At 43.5% G+C, this 17,279-nt stretch overlaps 1 protein-coding gene across 17 annotated transcripts in view; it reads right to left on the bottom strand.

The window, feature by feature from the left end:
• FoxP (forkhead box transcription factor P) overlaps positions 1-17,279 on the bottom strand; it is a 209,270-nt gene that overhangs the window by 150,211 nt on the left and 41,780 nt on the right. The window contains exon 1 of one of the 17 annotated variants that reach the window (XM_034322851.2): positions 5,769-9,353. The exons of 15 other annotated variants lie outside the window; for them this stretch is intronic. The gene's annotated coding sequence lies outside the window, so the exon portion shown is untranslated. Of the gene's footprint in view, positions 1-5,768; positions 9,354-17,279 lie in introns of those variants that run through there. One more of the 17 variants, XM_034322850.2, reaches the window with a different exon arrangement.

Here is a 17,279-nt window from a genome sequence, read left to right as displayed (position 1 = left end):
TAGTCAACAAAGATCGTTTCACCTCCTCCCTATCTCTAACAAACTTCTAGCCTTTTTGATTTACGAGGCTGCGCGTGGCTGGCTGAAACTCGCCTGTATATCGTAACCGACACGTTGTACAACCATAAATCCCTTTACACTTAAATATAACTACGATACGTGTAGATAATTTAAGTGCACGTCATTATGACAAATCGATTACACGCTCGACGCACAAATAATCGGGATAGAAACGACATCGGGGAAAATATTTTCCCCGAAATACACGAAAATCAACTTCCCGATGCTTTGTTCAACGAAATTCCATCGTATTGCCCTTGACAGTGAGACGATTCGCGATCAATCATCGATCACGTCACTTTTGATGAATCGTATCAGAAGTATAATAGTTTTCAAAGTCGCTCGAAATTTTTATCATTTTTTTTCCCCCTCTGTTCGAAGATTGCTTTCGAACAGTTTTATCGTTATTCGAAAATTTCACAATTTTTTTTTTTTTTTTTTTCGAAGAACGGAGCAGCTGAATATGAGGCAGGTTACAGAAATCGAGAGCCGATGTAACGAAGGAATATAAATGATCTAATTTACAATGGATCCCAGGGGGCTTTGAAACTTTTTATTTCGCGCAATCCACACCGTGAAAACTAATCTAGCCAATGTAATAGATCAACGCTCGATATCTAAAGTACAATGACGCGAGTACATAGCTGCTGGTATTACACCTGGGAATACCTGGTCAATCAATAAACTGAAAATAACGAAGCTAGATTCTTTATACTATTTCACATCAAGAAAGTTCCCGTTTCTTTTCGTGTCAAGTACAAAATACAAAAATTACTACCCAGACATTTCTCCTCAAGAGTTAATTAAAAAAAAAATCATGAACTTTAGAATTGCAAAGGTTAACCGGTTAAGTGGAAAAGACGCGATTACTCGTCATTCGAATGAAAGACAATCTAATAATCCATTTACTGAAACCTTTCTACCATTAATAGTATAGTTAGACGTGTATTAGTTAAATCTCCTTTCCATTACTTTATCTACAGAATTTTGATGGACGTGTTAAAAAATTGACTCATAAATCTCGTGGAATAATTAAATACTTTGGCAAATCCGTTGGAGTTTGCACGAGAACGGGTTAAGAATGGTAACACGCGAACGAGGGAATTTAATTTCTTTCCTTTTTTTTTTTTTTTTTTTTTTGTCGGCCTGGTCTCAGCCACGTGTCACCGGTGTTATTCTTGAAAAGCTGCAAGGTAAACTCTTTGTTTGTGGCCGCACGCACAACACGGCATTATAAAACGCGTGTGTAAGGCTATCCCGGTGCTTCTATTCAAGAAGGTATTATGAAACTCCCTCGGAAAACGTACTCTCCGCTTTGTTTCACCTTTTATTTTTCGTTCTGTTTTAACCGGATGGCAGGAATGAAATCCCGTGTATATAGATACATACACGTATCGTGCATGTCGCGTGGCCTACTGCTGCATTTAAATGCACCCACACGCTAAAGTGTCGCAGACTCGCGAGCGCTTACGCAGGTTACAATGTCGAATCGTCTCGCGACACTTTCGCTTTCGTTTCTTTTTTTTCTCTCTCTCTCTTTCTCTCAACAAACAACGCGTTAAGAGGAAAAGTTGGAAAAATAAAAACTCAGTCTAGCGTTAATTCTGCGATGGTCTGGTGGCTCATGTTCTAAACAACACACGCGGCTCGTCCTCGTCGACGCTTAAAGCCCCCTTTTGTGCTTTGATATTCAAGCGAGCCGGTGTAAACGAAACCTCCAAGGCGCCATTCATGCCTGCTTTTTTTCAATTCCGAGTGTACCAGTTTAAAATGCCAGCTACGTAACCGGCATGCTGGACGTAGCGACGGGGCCTCGCGATACGAAAATGTTTCGTTCAAGACTCGAATAAACAACGCTTGAACACTCTGGTACACGTCGCGCCGTCGCGTACACACTTTCCTCGTCGCAGAGCCGCGCGCAATTAGGTCGGAGAATGAGTAATGCTGGCTGCTCTAATCTCGGCAATGGGCGAACGTTCAGAAAGTAACGGACCACGAGGTTTATGCATTCCTTGACCAACGTAAGATCGTGGAAAATCTGATGAGTAATCCTTCTTCTATGCCGCCCCACAACGAAGACTAATTATCTTTCGGAATGATAACTAAATTACAAGGAATGCGTATAACCGGAGAATCCTTAGGTGAAGTTAAATACGTTATCAAAATTTCACCATTTATTTTCTACTTCACTCTATATAAACGAGAACGAATTAATGGGCCATAAATGTGACCCCGGGAGTAGAAACAAGGAACGAATGGTTGGCGAATGAAAAAAGATTAAAATTCATGATTTCTCCCTGGCCATGATTGTCGAGCGGCCACGTTTATTTCGAAGTGTCGGTAGGAGACAGGAACAGTCGATTAGTCTTCATTGAAAACAAAAGAGAAAGGAAACGATCAAATGTGTGCGCGAACTGTACGCGGAGCAACGTCACAGACCGTGATTGTGGTTATTTATATAACAGAAGTCTGTAAATCTCGCGTTTTAAACGAGCGCGGCTCGCGAGCTAGGCAGCTTTATCGAGAAGCATGATTTTATTTATAGAAAACCGATAATGACCATACGAATGCAACGTATCTCTTTTACAAGTCATAGATCTGTTTGTCTCCTCCCTCTATGCAAAGTGGCTACACCCCGACAAGAAATTTCAACGATCGACCACGCTTTTTTTTTTCGCGTTTCGATATTGAAAAATGATCGATCGCGTTATTGTTATAGCAACAGTGTAAAATAGTAGATTGGAAGCTTATACGCGAAGACCAACTGTTCGCGTCTTTAAGAATAAGAATTTAAGTAGGTATGTCTGACCACATGTCTGAATCTACTGCCGCGGTGAATCTACTAGCTCCTAGAACTCGCAGCAAACGCAAACTACTGTAACTCGTGTCTGATACAATTGTAATTACAGTAAATTTGTAGGCAAAAAAATAAATAAACAATTGAATTAAAAAATATTAAGAATTATTAAATAATCCTTGAATGTTCGCAACGATTTAATTTGTCATCCCTAGTCAACAGGTTAAGAATGAAGATTGATAAGTTTGTAGTTGTAAAATAAAGAAAAAAAACATTGTAACAGAAGGAAAACAATGGTTCACATTTTCCGACAATGAATCACAATTCTCAGAGATACGCGATTCAGAGTGTGGCTCGCAAAGATTCTACCCAAGACTCGTTAGATTAACTTTCGAACAACATTGCTGAATCGATCGTGGCTCGAAATGAATAAAACCCATCGAGAAATGATGAAAAATTTAAATCAGAGGGTTAAACAGGAGGTGCGAAAAACCTTGCTACGAGACGGAGAACAAAAGTTCAATTCTACGATTTTTCTAGCCGCTTCGAATTCGCGACGCACAATGTCTTTGCTTGTCGCTGGGGACACACGGGCTTTTAATAACAAAGCATTGTTAACAACAGCCGACAATAGTTTCTTTTGATAATACGAGCCGTTCGTTGCGAGAGTGTCGCGTCGACTTGTGTGCGCGGTGTGTCCCATTATCGTGCCAGTTCAATGAAATCTTTAAACGAACGGACTCTTTTATTTCGCTTGTATCAGTTGTTTGTTCGACGCTGTTTACGACCGCAATTGCTTTTGTGTTCCCGACGCATGTGTGTATGCATGATTCATTTTTTCTTTTTTTTTTTCATTCCGTATTTCCTTTAGTCAGTTCTGTTCCCTTTCCGCGACCACCTTGCCATCCAAAATCGTCGGAACGGAAATAACACGCGTGGCGTGTCATTTATTTCGTAAACACCGACCGTCCAACCAGAGATATATACCGCGTTGTTGCGCGTACCACGTAAACTCATTAAATCGTATGTAGCAACGGCAGCGATATTTTTCCTCTTAGAAATTGTTTTTTCCTCCCTGTTTGTCTATTATAAAGTAATCAACGGTCGGGTAATAAGCGTCGCGACTCTTTCTAGATACGAACGTTCATCCTTTCTCGGACGTCGCTATTTATACATGCGTTATAAGCCGCAAATACCGATAGAAGCGTGTGTTTCGTCGAATGCCCCGAGCACCATGCGAAGTTGAAAAGGAAAGAAAAAGAAAGTACAAGAAGAGGAAACAAGAATTCCGATTAGGTGATTCTTCTAAAGAAACGAATAAACATCGTGTTTGTTAAAATGGAGCGGAAGGCTATCTAATGTGGCTCATTAACGATGAATATTAGGCGTTGTTTTTCGATACGGAGACGAAGTAAACAACGTATTGGTTCTCGGGGGAATACATAATAAACCATATGTATAGGACAAAACATCACGGTTTTCCCCGTTATTCGTTCCACCTTTCAAGCAAGCGCACAGCTCCGGCTATAAATAACCAACTGTTTACTCGCTTTTGCCCTCAAACACTTTTTAATGTTTCTTATTCCACGCGAACGTCTAAAAGACCCGACAGACTGACGGCGAACCCGGCTGTGTCCATGTCCGTGTGGAAAACTGTGACCCGTCTCGTATGTGTGCCCACGTGAGTCAACAGAGAATCGTATGGAAAAATTTGTATAATACAGACGGTGGAAAAAAAGAAAATACGCCATAAATCGTTCGAATATTATACTTTGAACAGGACCGAAGATAAACGTGAGAAAATAGATAAATTTCATTATTAAGAAAGTATTAACCTACATAAAGACGTTGTGGAGCTTATCGCGAAGATACTTTTCATTGGAAATAATGTTTTCGATAGAAGCATAATTGCTCGAGGTAATTGGATGACCGTCTAAATCGCAATAATATTCTTTCCTCGTGCTCCAATAGGATTCAGCGGAAAGCAAACGCGAATAAGACGTTCATTATTCCAACAATGTCCACGACGAGCGCAACTCTGCTTAAAGGCATGACTTCAGCCTGAATTTGGTCGATTAATTGTCTGGCACGAGCCGTTAAACTGCTCAGATTCGATCAACGAGACTGAATCGGCGAACGAACCAATTATTTTCATCGAACGTCCTCGAGCAAAAACGCTCGTCGATCATCAATTAAAACGGGCGAGACAAAAAGGACTAATATCTTTTACACCCTTCTAATTAAGGAACAATATGTATAATGAAAGTAGTAATTGTAGCTATCTAGTTAAATTTCATATACTTCTGAATAAACGTAAGGCGTTACGCACAATGTTGATCCTTGAACTTTGACCGGTTCTACGAAATTGTCTGAAATCGTAATTACTCCGAACCGGTATGCAAATTTCCCAATTGGCGAATAGATATTAAGCAACGGGACTTAATCGAACGCTGCAAATTATATCGAAGCAACTGATTCGGGATTCTCTCGAATTAGTCTGTCAATGTCTACTACGAAAGATCGATCGATATTGATCGTTGTAACTCGTGTGTGCACGTGGTTGCGCACGCGTCCCACGTGTACAGCCGCGCTCCACATTTAACCGCGACCGACAAACCGAAATTCGAACGGACGACTATGGGCGAGCAGGCAGCGGAAAAGAAAGACGAAGCCTCGAGTCTCGTGTTCTACGAACACACGAGGCCGCAATCGTTGATGTTCAGACCCATTAAAAAACCATTACGATAGGCCATTTCCGCATAGCATTTCTTTGAACGTAACTTACGGTAAACAGTTATTTTCCTAAAGTAGTGACGCGTACGCGTTCGGATCCTGAGGAACAATTAGACGTCTTAACTCAGGCATCGCGACGCATAAATCTCAATAAAACGGTACGATAACGATTGCTTACTCACGTGGTAGCCGGACCGCTGCAAGAAACTAATGATTCACGCGAGAGCGCAGCGGAGCACCTCCTCTTCACTGTACACGGATGTTAACAGCAATATCCATCGTCTGGTCGGTGTATCATTAGGGCGTACACCTGTTGACGATCCACGCTGGAATGTTCCTCTCGAGTCAGTGTGTGGCTGGGTGGATTTTCACGCGGCTAACACGCTAATCGATTTTCCGGGTAACACGATACACCCTGCCACGGGACTCCGGTCGAAACTAAACTAACTAACCGACTAACTCCGGATCAACTAACTGGACGGTGTAACGAGGGAAACACGCACCAACGAAACATTCCGACGTTCCTTGCCAGGTGTCACAAACGGACCACCAGACTACAACGCCAAGTACACTGAACTATAATAAACGACGATCACGCGGCGGTAACGCGACGACACACGGGTAAACAGAAGTACGAGTTTGTATCAGGGTACCGGATCATTTTCAATGTCGATGCCGCGACAACACCTTACTGAGGGGCCAGCACGAATGCGCTTACTATATAACCTTACTCTTTGCTCCGACTCGGCGAAGGGTCATTGGTATTCGGTAACATCGATAATAAAGCCTCGTTTCTCATTGGTGCCACGACCGTCACATTCGCGCACAGTCGTCACACACTTCCCAGGTAAACGTGGAAAATACACGTGCACTGAACCGGTGAACGAACCGGGTCCGAAATCTCCTCGATTAACCTTGGATCCCGCGTGTAACGCGTACCATCGATCGTACACGATCGGTTCGATACGTTATCGATATTCAACGGTGAACACCGCGCACGGTCGATCGATGGCTGTTAGCTGGCGGTGTTCAACGCACACCGGCACCGTCGACGCCGGCCACGAGATTCGATAAATTCAACGCCAGAGAGAGAACAGACGGATCGACGGACGGAAACGAAGCACACACACGAATGCCAGGCAGAGAACGTACGAACGAACAGGCGAGAGCCTGGCTGCCTCGTTCGGTGAACAGCCCGCGGCCCCCACGTTGTTTGTCTCGCGAGTGGCCTGTTTACATGTTGACTCTCTGTTTACGCGATTCGTATCCCCTTTCCCTCTTCTGTTCCCGCGTCACCGCAACGCCTGCGATCCGCCACCCACCACCCGTCGCCGTCGCCGTCTTCCCGCCACTGTACACTCTCCGTACCGCTCTCAACCCGCGAACAACCTACCGCCAGTTCCGTCCCTCTCTCTCTATTTACATCGCCACTCGTCCTATCTCGCTCGGCTCTGCCGAATAAAGCCGAGTTTACACCGATCGGATACGATCGCCGCCGCAAACTCTAGCGCTACCTTCAAACGCGAACCGCCTTTTCGAATTCGTTTTAATAATTCATATCCTACGTTCGCGATTATCCGGAACGAAAATTTGATTTTTTAAAGAAACTGTAATCTGCTAACGCAGTAGATACAGACTGTGGCAAAACTCGGAGCGCGTTTCGTTTTTCAATTTAAACTTTCCACTTAACATCCTGAAGTAACATCCACTTAACTACTGCAATATTAATGCTACTTAAAGTTTGCTTGCAATTGTTTTTCGTGGCCGGTCACCAGTGACCCCCCCACCGCGTCTGGTGTATCGGGTACCTTGAGTGCTATACACGTGCTTAGTCGTACGTTGTATTTCAACTTATGTGCTGATTCGCAGGTAGTCCATTTCTAGACACATGACGAAATCATAGACGGAGTTCGATTATCATGGTTGGGCTGTTATCTCTGTTTCTTGTACCTAGGGTATGGTTATGCTTAAAGAGTATTTAGAGCGATAAAAAGTCGAGACAAAAGTGGTTGCATCTGAACAGTCCGTAAACGATACAAGTGGATCGTCTGATTGTTGCGATGGAGCAGTCGCGTGCGCACGTGTACGCGGTTGATGAATGTAAAAAATTGCTGACACCGAACGAGCAATATATAGCATTATCAATTTAATGGCTCGCTTTCGTTCGTTGTTTATCGTTCGACACCTAATACAAAAGGAATCACGCGACGTTAATAGAATTCGAACGAACGCGAATGGTGTATCTTCGCGACGGAGCGGCTCGGTTTTTACGGATATCGTCGGTTAATTGAAATTGCACGGCACGTGCTTATTAAATTGGCGCACCGCGATTTAATCGAGCCACGCGTCTAATTAGATTTTCTTCCCAGCTTAATCTCCCCGAAAAATCGTTCCATACGCTTCCCTCGATTCCTCGAACCTACCGTCGTATCGATAAATCGTTGCACAATTTTTTTTTACCATACGATTATCCGCTATTTACGTTATTCGCGTGACACGTGTGCACGATCAGTCAGCGAAACTACTTAAAACGCAGCACGCGGTTATTAATATGCCGCGAACCATTATGCCTAAGCGAAGCGAGACAGCTGGAAGAAAAAAGTTCGAACAACAGCGAGCGTTGGAAATCGAGCCTTAACCACCGCCCACGAGCACCCATGTCGCTTCGCTCCTTCGTTCTTCGTGGATAACGTTTTCTTTACAACGCACATCTCGAAGAAACCTCCTTTCTTTATTCCTTCCCCGCTTTCCGAACGATATCGTTCTCGTCAATGAGTATTGACAGTTAATAATCAATTTCTATTTATCGAAATCTGTTACACGCTTATCAATATGAATTTCCATCCAAATTCTACAGAGACTGTTAGAAAAACTCGGCGACCGATTAAAAGAGCTACTAATCGTAACGATGCACGGAATGGGAGATAGAAAGAAAAAAAACTTAGCCGCGTCGATTCAGTAGATCGAGACGCGGCCGATGCGTCGGGACGCGCGTAATACTCCAAGTGGAAACGTCATCGAAGCAACATGGCTATTCAAACATGTGGCCCGCGATGAGACTACGCAGACTCGTGTGTTCCTCTCCCCGCTCTAAGTTTCGTTTCTTTTCTTTTTCTGCTGTTCTCTGCTCGTCGATTAACATGATGCATCATACAACGCAAGAAACTGCACAAAGTGATCTTATCCGTCCGGTTTATTTATTTATTCCCGTGTCGGTTGCATGTTTTGCTTCGCGGAACGATTGCGACACGTCTTTAAAAATCATCGAGCACGATGACGTGGATGCACACACCTACACGCGCAGACTCGGTTGGTCGAGTAACGTAAAGAACATTTCTTTCGAAGGAACGACGAATGTTTTTTCCTCGTCTCCTCTCTTTTTCTACAACATTTAAACACGCTTGGCTACGATAATACGATCGATCATTTTTGCTAGGTTATCGCCCGTGAGAACTGGCGAGAGAGTACCAATAAGAGATATCGTCGGTTGTAATGATAATTTGCCACAGATCATCGCGGGGTTAACGTGTACTCGAGTTAACTCGATTATCATTACCACGCCGCCGCCAGATATTTATCTTTCCCCCGATAAGCTCGTGCCGAAGTGAAACTACAACGGAGCCGATCGATTTAGCCATTTATCAATTAATCTTATCGACGTTCCTCGGTGTGCCCCGTAACGAATTCCCGTTTTAATCACGTACAGCAAGCTATACTTTCGTAACGACGGCCCTGTTCAACGTCTGCTACGCTAATAGCGAGTTAATTGCATCAGGTGCAGGGGAATCCCCTTTTCCGTCACTTCGTATGCTTCGCCGAGGATACCTACATGGTTATCCCATTCGAAAAAAAAAAAAGGAACGGAAAAGAAAAAAAAGGAACTAGCAGCGTGCGTTCTTAACGCGAGCAATGAAACAACTAGAATTTTACCACCACGCTTAAATCAATCCTCGCTCCCGGGGATTTTTTTTCATGGAAATGTATTCCTTACTTTCATGAATCATAAATCGATGCTTCGCGAGCGAACGATACACGATGCATACGCGGGAGCAAACGTTCGAATAAGATACGACAGGGTATAAACGAGCATTTATTATCCGGGAAGCGGTTGTACGCCTCTTATCCAATTCTACCGTTTGACTTTTCTTTTTATCGATGTCTCGTTGAAACTCGCAGCTGTTACGCAATTCCATTATGTACAACGAAACTTCCTAGGAAATATCGCGTTTCTTTAAACGACCGTTTCCTCGCTGTCAGCCCTTTAGCTTCTCTAATCTGACGCATCGAGCGTGAAACAGAATCAGTGGAGGGGTTAATTTTATTCCATCATTAGGAACGACCTCTGTATCTTGTATAACACGCTGGATTATAATGTACGACGGGCGATTTTATTTTCATGGAAAATGCGGGACCGTGACAACGAGGGACAGTCCCTATATATCGCGTAACGACCACTGAACTTAACTGGCGGACGGTTTAGGGGGTAAATCGTCGCGTAAACGCCTCTCGATGGTGCGGACCGGACCGGCGGGATTTCGTTTCGGAATTGGCGCGAGCGAGCGAGTGAGAGCTGGTAGATAAGGTAATCCGCGCCTCGAAAACTCTCAGAATCCAGAAACCACCCTCGGTTGCTAGCCTCGCCCGGGTATACCTGAGGAGAAAACCCGGGGGTTGGGTCTCGGTCAGTTTAATGCGTACCCACCGAACGGCAAGTGGCCTCTCGCGAGGAGATCGAGGAAAACAATACACAGACTTCGGTAACTCGAAGGATCGCACGGTTGATCGATTATAAATTGCCCTGACGAGAATCGATTAGCGATTTTTCTGATTTGTTTCGTCGACAATGTACCTGCCGCGGCTTGGACGAAGAGGCCTAGGGGTGGAAAAAGGGGCAGGCACAAAGTTGGCAGGAGAGAGGAAAACGGTGAGAGGTTTGAAGAAGGCATTGGCTTTATTAAGAACTTCATTCGCTTGTTCCCTCCGCTCTTTTTTTTCCACCCTCTTTTCCGTCTCGATTTCGTACGCAATCGTGCAGTCGACGAAATCAGAGGGTATAAGTTATGAAGTTCCCGGTGAAATACTATCCGTGTTTCCGTTATTTATTTCGTTCTCATTGAAATTTGTTATTACGTCGGTAAGTGAAAGAATGGAATAAAAGGGAAAAAGATTTTCATAGACGGATCACGAAACGTCTGATTGATCGACGCCCCCGAGTTCTAGAGATACCGAAGAGTCCAACAACTTTTCCCATTATCGTCAATATGCAGGCTAAGCTTTGGTTTCACGTTCGAGGGCGTTACGGCGTCGATTCTACGGTAAAAGGAAACCGGTTAAATCGCGTCGACGACCTTTATTGCCGTCTTAAAGCAGTTAAGTTAATCGGCATCAGCATAAGAAAACGGAAGGGGCCGCGAACTTGACGCGGCAGGAATCGAATCGCCTTTCCTTGTATTTAGAGTTCCAGACAAAAACATTAACATAAATCACGAACGGTTCACGAACGAGGGGCAGGGATAAAAGAGAAGGTGCGACAACGGGAAAGATCTCGCCGGATCGAATGTTTATTCCGATTCCCTTCGAGCGTTCCCTTACGGCACACTTTACAGCTCCATCGAGCCACGTCTTGCTTCCTTACCTCTCGCAATTAGTGCCTCGGAAAACTTACCAACCATTTGTTTCCTGGTTACAAAGAGAAAGTCTGAATTAAACTTCTAACTTCTAGCGAAATAAATTACCTTCGCGTCGATCTTTGAATTTACTTTCAAACGATAAACAGTTGCTAAAAATCTAAATGTGAAACGATTGAGAATTATACCGATTGACTCTTTACACCCCTGACGTTTCTTGCATCGAGCCATTGCCACCCTTCGACCTCAACTCTTTCACTTTTAGCGGGAATTCGATGAATTGCCAGCTGCTACGGCCAATAAATAATGCATTTTGTGTTTGCCCCCGGTAAAAGGGTCCACCCTTCGCCATCGTCCCTTCGGGTAACCCTACATTTTAGAACGACTTCGGTCGAAGTCAATCGGCTACGTATTTCGAGAAACCGATCAAGAATTGATACAATTTTTTAAAGTTGTACATTCGAGTATTGCTTTGGAATCAATGAAAATTATTTGATTATCGAAGACAACGAGATAAACCGGGAAATAACAAAGACGGAACCTTCCTATACAGATCTTTTCGAGACAAAATTCCGTGGACAATGAAAGAACCACGGGGAGCCTTGAACCTGTTAAGGGCAGCAGAAGAAAATGAACGAGACGAGGATAGAATTTAGGATAATGGCAGACGCGCAACATTACCGAGTACGCATTGTCTGTAATTTAGCGAGCAGAGCAACGCTGCCAATTACGCGCAACTATTATGTAGGCAGCGGTTTGTAAGACGATTCGAGCCCGTTTCCTCTGAATTCAATCGGCCACGAAAGGATCGAATTAATAATCCTTATTGTCCTCGTTCCGTGAACCCAACGAACGAGAGAAAAGAAACAGCCATAAATACTTTATCCTTCCCTTTCGTTCGATATGTATTTATCAGAGTTCCATCGAGCGTGATCTCTTTACAAAACGGATTATTCGACACTTTTTATCGTAAACCGGGATGAAAAGGGAACGAGAGGTGAACGAAGCTAGGGAGAAACCGAAGACTTATCCTGGCAATAATTAATGCTCGGCTCGAAACTTCCGAAACTTCTTTTACTCAACGAAAACACAAATTGCTTGTTTAATATATTATTAATTGGCAATTTCTGGCTACATTATAGTGTCTGCCAGAACAGAAACTTTGTCTTCGTTTCGCTGGAAAATAAGTCCGACTAAAAGTGACAGAATCTGTGAGTACAGTTTTCATTTTCAACGCTAACGAAGGCCGGCTCATCAATCATGCTTAATCAATGCTGTATCGACGAATCGATACGAACCCCACTTTTTTTTCTCTCTCTGCTCTTTCAATACCCCAATCTTTAGATGAGAGCAAGATGTCGAAGAAAGGAAGGAAACTTTCTTATTAACACGATCAATCAAATCGCCACGAATTTAAAGCATTTTTCACGATTTTTCCGGATTTCTGGCCACCCTGAAAATTCCAAGTCGAACCGTTAGGGATAAGTTTCGCCGATCGATGCGGGATTAAGAAATTGCCACTCTTCCAGCGGGGCTAATTACGAAAGTGCGATCGCTCATTGGAAATAATCAGTCCGAGCCAGCGTCAATTTCATCTTATGAAAACGAACGGAATGTACGCTCCGCGGCGATCGTTTCTTAAATCTTCCTCTCGTTCGCATCATCGGATTGTTGAATTCTCAACTTCTTAATCCTGTCGGAGATAGAAATCCACTGGGAGGCAGGATTTTAATTGTTTACCAAATATCGAGGAAAGAAAAGAAGTTCGAAGGTTAATGCTTGTAAAACTCTGAAAAATGAAACTGATTCGCTTATTTCTATTGTTTACCGTCTTTCTTCGCTGCAGATCGACGAATGGCATAATTTTCGTGTTTTTTAACGGATGACGAGGAGAATCGCAGAAGCATTTTCAAGCGTTCTCGATACAAACGAGGCAGACTTTATCTTTTACGAGGGTCGCCCAAGGAGGACGTAACGCCGTGAAAATTGCTCAATAAACTTAATTTAAGCATCCAAGCCAATGCTTCTATAACGATATACTAATCATATTCCAACCCTCGGGCCAACCACGTGGTGAGCTCATTTATGGGCGGATGTATAAAAAAGCATTTTCTCTCCTCCGTTGCTATCAAAGCGAGTCGTGAAATTCTCACTTTCATTATTAACCTTTCTCTTTCTTTCTCATTCCGTTTGCCAATGAGATTTATTTATAAATCGATAAATAAATATTAAATACTCGGGTATTTACGGCTTGCATCGTGAAAAACAGTATAAATATTCCATTATATTTTTTTAAAAAACCAAAGTGTCTCGTTTAAAAATTTGAGCAACCAATTTTAATAAGAGCTTCTGGGTTCAAATTCTAAATAATACCAATTAAGATTAAAATTCTGAATTATTCGTATCGCGTGCCGTGTCACGTATGTCTGTTTCCACTGTGCCAGTCACCAGTGTTGAATCATTTTCCTCGGTTCCAAGCGATTAACACAATTTAAACAGCTACGAATAAATTCTTGGATAAGGAGGATTCACGTAAGCAATATTAGTTAGAAGGTGCGATAAATTATTCGTAAAATGGCTGATGTAGTATCGAATTATTTATTCGTGTGTAACGTCACGCTTGTACCAGCTGTTATATTGCATTACATCACGGACAGACGTGGGTTCATTTAAATATCATAAACTAAACGAAAGCGTGGCAATGTCTGGCACCGACTTCTGAAACGTCTATTCTCCGCGAGTCCGCTTAATATTTAACACCTGCGACGAGCACCCGTGCGTCTCGTAATTCTCGGTCTCGCATTATTTTCTACGTCGCGTGTATTCGCGCGAGCTTTAAGACAAATTAGCCGTCTTAAACGCCTTCTTTTCGAATGCTACTTTTACTTTGTCGAATGCTACTTTTACTGGTATCTTGAAAAGAAAGGAACTTTGGCAGAGACAGAAAACGCCGAGCAGTTCAGTGACCATCAGAGAAAGCAGGCGAACCTCTCGGTATCGTTTAAAAACATATTAGAACGTTATGATCCATCGATTATTCTAATTGAGATGCAAGAGACTGCGGAATTCGAGGCACGGTTGAATCGGATAAAAATTATTCACATGTGCATACTTCAACTTTCACTGACAGTTGCTACACAGACAAAGTATTCATTTGCTGATAAAACGAGGAAATTCACGCTTTAGATGAAACGCGCGCAGAACAATGTTGCCATACTTTCACCGGTATTCAAATCAAATGCAATCTGAAGAGAAATTCGTTGCGCAGGTCGAGGAACTCAGTGCTATGTCTGAAAACTGAATAATTATATCTAGGATAGCGTTGTCAAGTCAACTATCAAATAGAATCCGATTCACGAGTACGACGTACCCGGTCATAAATTTCCCTGGATCTTAATTGATTCGTAATCAGAGAAATAACGAAACTGGTTCTGGCTAAACGCGAGAACGCTTTCTGCCTCGGAAGATTCTATCTTACGTAACTTCATCGTAACTCGTTCACTGATAAGCCGCTGTATGACGTTTCACCGAATCTCAGCGGGTTCAAGCATCTGATAACAATTATCTTCCATTCGAAATAAAAGGAAACTAGTTTACCGAACGACGTCTTACGGAATTTCCTAGCATCAACTTTCGCTTCGATTATCTATAAGTATTATACATTTTAGAATCTTTCGAGTACCCTGTACGATTTGAAGTGGCACGAAGAATAAAGTATGAATTCTTACTAATGGTATTCAAATCCGATGAGTACATATTGAACTCGAATCCGTCTCTAGTTATAATCTTTCGCCCAAACGGCGAAGGAAAGACACGTCGTCGAAAGAGAATGTAATTGCAGTTGGTATTATCTGGAAGGAGAGGCGAGTGTAACGAGCCACAGGCTGATGTATGCACGCTGTCTCTGACAATCTTGACGCGATCGGTCGGAAACGTTATTTCAATAAGGAGTAGAAAATAATCAGGCTCGAGTACGCGCTCTCTGTGGCGACAGGTATGCCCTCGACGTGCCTAAATCTTCTTCCCCTGTCGGGGGAGGTATCAGCTGAATGAATATGGATGCCAATGATTCCTAACCCTGTTCCTGTCCAGAGAGACCAATCATCGCTCGTGCACGACACGCGAAGAACACTCTTTCCCCGACACGGTCCGGTAACGTTTAACTTTGCCGCGTCGTTTTAACGTATAGAGTATCTGGCTGATGAGGGGACCTCTCAACATCAATTCACCGTGGCAGAGGCACAATCATCGAGGGCAAAGTCATCGGGGAAAAATAATTACAATCGGTCGCCTAGTAAGCGCCCGTGTACTCCACAAATTCCCGCCTCTCTCCCTTCCCTATCTATCTCGCTCTCACCCTGTTACACTTCCATCGACTTCAACCCCCCTAAGTCACCCGTATCCCGGCACCACTTCACATATTCGCGGTTCGACGATCCTGTACAAAAATCCTAGCCGTCGTTATACTTGCACGGTGGCTCTTTATTATTACTTTTTTATAACGACGTGACAGCGCGTCAAAGGTTCGAACCGGTATGGTTCGAGCACGGATCCGATCACCGAACAACAATACTAACGACATGTACTACAGCAAGATGTCTGTCTGCACAGAGGATTGTGAATTTCAGCCGGAGTCATTGGGAGAGGCGAGGAAGAACGAAGGCGAACGAGATATCTTCATTTCGAAGCGTGCATACTTTCTATCCTAATTTGTTACACGTATAACGACCTTACTAATATCCTTATCGTTTGGATAGATATCACGAGAAGTCAGCAGATTTTTCGGTATTGCTAAGAGTAGGTCAATGAAAAAAAAATCTGTTATCTGTCTTTTAAGTGTACACGTCGATTGTAAGCTGGTTTCTCAATTAAACAGCGCTCGGCTATCGTGGTAGCAGCCACTTACCGCGATAGGGGAACGTTTCCATAACCAGTACACGCGTTTCGATGACGCCGAGGGGCGGAAAAGCGGAGAGAGGAGTTGGAGAACTGAAAACAGCGGTTTAAGGTGGTCGGAGGAAGAAGGCTGTCCAATGTTCTCTCGAACTCGCAGCCGGTAAGCAGGCTGATCTATAAATAGGCAGCAGACGGGACTAGGAAGACCAAAAAACGGGCATCGGGATGATCGGCCAAGGAATGTTCACCCCTTGTGCCGAAACTGGCCACCGATCGATCAGTGTTTCTCAAAATTGACCCCTTAACCCTCGAACAACGTTCAGACTAAATTTAGTCGAAATGGAAGTTGAAAATTGAATAAAATATTATCTACGATGTAAAATCAAGAAAATTCCCGTTACACATGTGATTATTGAAGATGTTATCACAGACAATGGTCCCACCGTGATATCCCTTTTCCCCTCTTAAAGAGTTAATCGAATCGCACATATCTAGTATCACAGCAAAGTATTTTTCTCCTCGGGAAACGTAACGTATTCATCTGGCGAGTTATTAATTACCGAAGAAGGGAGTGTAAACTTGTATCGCGGCATTCTCTCTGTTTCTCGCATTCAGCCTCGTTAGGATCATTAACCCTAATGGTATTCCCAACACGTAGCACGGAAACTTTAGGGCGACGTGAACACGGGACTTCCGGGAAGATTTTCTTTATCACGTCCATCGTCGTGCCTCTCCTCTTTCTCGCATCCCCGCACGATCCTTTGCGCGATTCAACCACGTCGAAGCGTCAAGTCCACGGTCCCTGGCTTCTTTCGATCCCGATGCACCGACGGCATTTGCATTCATACTTTTCCACCATAAAACGCGTACGAGCGAATGGTACCGCGGCTCGGTAGCGTTCTATTCTAGATTCATAACTATTAATACTAATGTCTGCGAGAAGTCGAGCCAGGACCAGTTTCTTGGCTGACGTTGACCATTTCTACCTCTCATCAATGGTACATTCAAACACAGGCAAACATGAATTTATCAACGGGGCATGGACCACCGGCGTGTACCGTGTTGTATCCACCGGTGTACACGACTAAATTTATTTCGAACGCGCGTGTTCGAATCTCCCCGGTTTACACACGGCTCGCGGTGTTTCTCGCGAATTAAATGCACCT

This window comes from Osmia lignaria, chromosome 4, assembly GCF_051020975.1.
Source record: "Osmia lignaria lignaria isolate PbOS001 chromosome 4, iyOsmLign1, whole genome shotgun sequence".
NCBI classification, from domain to species: domain Eukaryota; kingdom Metazoa; phylum Arthropoda; class Insecta; order Hymenoptera; family Megachilidae; genus Osmia; species Osmia lignaria.
The sequence above is the reverse complement of the archived record's forward strand: the minus strand, read 5'-3'. Positions and strand labels throughout refer to the sequence as shown.